Consider the following 3,280-nt stretch of genomic DNA (forward strand, 5'->3'; position numbering starts at 1 on the left):
TTCAAAGACAATCTACTGGTTACAGATATTCTTATTGACCTTAAAGAAATAAGCTACTGTGTGGTGAGAGTGGACCAAATGGCAAAGACTTGAGAATGGCTTCAAAAGCCACAAGCAATATTTGACCAAGAGCCAACAAGAACACAGAGACCTCAGTTCTACAACTGTATAGAAGTGAATTCTGCCGACAATTTTAATGAGTGTCCAACAGAAATCTGAGCTCCAGATGAGAAAGTAGTCTGGATAAGAGCTTGAGTTTTGTGAGGTCCTGAGCAGAAGACCCACAATTTATCCTTGCCCAGAGTCCTAATCCCTGGAAACTATGTGATCATAAATTTGTGTGACTATTTTTAAAGGCAGTGGATGTTATAGGCTGAATTGTGTTCTGACAAAAGATGTGTCAAAGTCCCAACCCCTAGAATCTGATACTTGTGAATGTGACCTTGGAAAAAGGATCTTTGCAGATATAGTCAAGATAAAATGAGGTCATTAGAGTAGGCCCTAATCCAATATGGCTGGTGTCCCTATAAGAGGGAAATTTGGACGCAGAGAGGAGAAGAACACCATGTGAAGAAACAAAGAACATCATGTTCCCTGGAGGCGGAGATCAAAGCACTGTTCCTGGAAGACAAAGAACAACAAGGATTGGCAGTAAAGCACCAGAAACTTGAAAGAGGCAAGCAAAGATTCTCTTTACAGGTTTTAGAAAGCATAGCCCTGTCAATAACTTGAGTTCAGACTTCCAGCCTTCAGAACCAGGAAACAATACATTTATCTGTTTAAGCTACCCAGTTTGTGGTACTTTGTTATAGCAGTTCTAGAAAATTAATACAGTAAGTTTGTGGTAATTCATTACACCACAATAAGAAACAAATACACCAGGTTTTGTGGTGCACTCTGATGTCAATTTAATTCTTCTTTCAGCATTTTTTGAAATGTAAGATATTGTTTTTTATATTTTTCATTTCAAAATATTTTCCTATTTCTTACTTAATCATGTTTGTAAACTGCAATTATTTTCAACTTAAGTACTATATCTGTCCTTAATCCTTGACAATTCTTGCTCATTATTTATGCAAAATCTGTATTACATTCATTTTTTTACTTTCTGAAACATATATATTTTATCTCCTAAATATTACAAATTTTATATTATGTATTTTTATCTTTAATTATATATGTGTATGTATGTATGTATATACTTTATATCATGACAATAATATTAATAGTAAAGCATCTATGTATCCCACATGTACCTTAGGACTCAGAGCATTAATATTAGTTTTAGAATCTCCTGTGTGACTCTCTATACTATTTCCTTGATAGAATACCCAATGTTGGTTATTTAAGAGAGGACAACTCTTTGCCAAATGTGTCATCCTGTCAGAAACTAAAAGTCTCATATTTTAATTCACAGCTTAATTTAAGCAGGGTATTTCTTCATTCAAAATTAAAACCCCTAATTAACTCTTGGCTACGTCAGGTTCTAATTACCAAGGCTTCCCTCTAGGGTAGGAGTACTTTTTTTTAATTCAGGTAAATTCTCTCTTCTTTTTATTTTTTTCTAAACTGCTTAATGTCACTTTTTGTGATAGTCTGAGATTACCTTAAGTGGTTCAGTTTCCCTTGTTGGCTCAAATGATTACCCCAACAACCCATTGTATTAAAATATTTTCCTTGTTTTGATTGCTAGTGTTGCCAAATTTTTGGCAAGGGCTGAAATCAAACAGTTCAAGCAATAGAGGTGTTTTATATACCATGCATGTGAGGTTTAAAATTATGTTTGAATACCTTAAGTGGACATGAAACTGCTGGAGGAGGTCATTAGTAAGACAACAGCCCAGTGCACCTGTGAACCAGACCTTGGCAGTCAAAGGCTCCTTACCTCAACTCTTGTCCTTGGAATATGTGTTACATTTGCTTTTCCTGAGCTAGAAGCCGCACAAGGACACAGCCTTGAAGTGGTAACACTGTGCTGAAACCATCTTGACTGTGTACCTGACTGAACCCAGTAAAGGCCTCTATATAAACTTTTAAGATTTGGCAAGCAGGTGCAGAAATCTACCATCTCTGGCCACCCAAGATAAGCCTGATAAGTTTCCTTGTTTATTAAACCTGCCCTGGGAGGAGATCAAGATGGCAAAGTAGAAGGATGTGGCACTCACATCTCCCCATGAACACATCAAAAATATATCCACATGTGGAGCATTTCTCACTGAAATGAGAAAACAGACTGGCAGTAAGACTCCTATACAACCAAGACTGTAAGAAAGATCCAGCATCAGGTAGGCAGGGAAGAGAAGTGATCAGGTTGGACTGTACCACACTAGTAAGAAGCACAGAAGAAGAAGGGGATTACATGGGATCAGAGATCCTCTTCGGGGAGTGAGCTGTTCAAATCACATATTGGGCAACCCAATGCTGGGGTCCAACAACAGGAAGAGAAGTCCCTTTAGGTGATTTGAAAACCAGTGGGACTAACAGCGGGACTATAAAAAACCTGTATTCTGCTCATGAAGAAAGAGCACATGCTTGCTTACCCCATAAACAAGGTAGAAGAAAGATAATGAAACTGCTCAGAACTATAATCAGTTTCTATGACCATACCAGTGTGTGCCCTAGCCCACATTGATTGTCCACTCTGGCACTTCTTGCTACACAGCACACAGCTCCACACTAGAGTGAAGGCTACTGTGCTAAGGAGAATGCACAGTTGCAGAGGATGAAGCCAACCCAGAACTGGCCCAGCATCCTTAAGGATCAAAGGCAGCTATTACTGGAATTCACAGGGGTGCAATATTGGGAGCATTCCAGAATACTAGTGCACTAGGACCACCCCAGCATGAACCCTCAATCCACGCAAGGAACTCGATCTGGCTTCCCTTGCTCCATGGTGCAGATGCCCACTAAGAAAAAGGCTGCCAATGCTGAGAAGTGTGTGATTTTGTTGGGAATGAGACATGGCTCAGATCTGACATGGCATCTCAGCAGGGGGAGGGCAGTCTTTACTGGAGCTCATGAAGGCAGCAGATGGGGAGCAGTTTAAATTCTAGTACCCAGACTGCACCGGTGCATACCCTGACCTGCACCAGGAACACATTCCAGCCCAACTTGCTATTGTGCTTCTCCCTTTTGGGTTGAAGAGGGGTTAGAATGCACACTTAGAGGCATTGAAACCAGCTCAGACTTGAAATTCTTGGGCTATAGCAACATGGGACCTACCCCACCTTTGACAGGGTGGTGCTGGCCAATGAGGAGAGGAACCCTGGCTCACACCTGG

This window comes from Phacochoerus africanus, chromosome 3, assembly GCF_016906955.1.
Source record: "Phacochoerus africanus isolate WHEZ1 chromosome 3, ROS_Pafr_v1, whole genome shotgun sequence".
Classification (NCBI taxonomy): domain Eukaryota; kingdom Metazoa; phylum Chordata; class Mammalia; order Artiodactyla; family Suidae; genus Phacochoerus; species Phacochoerus africanus.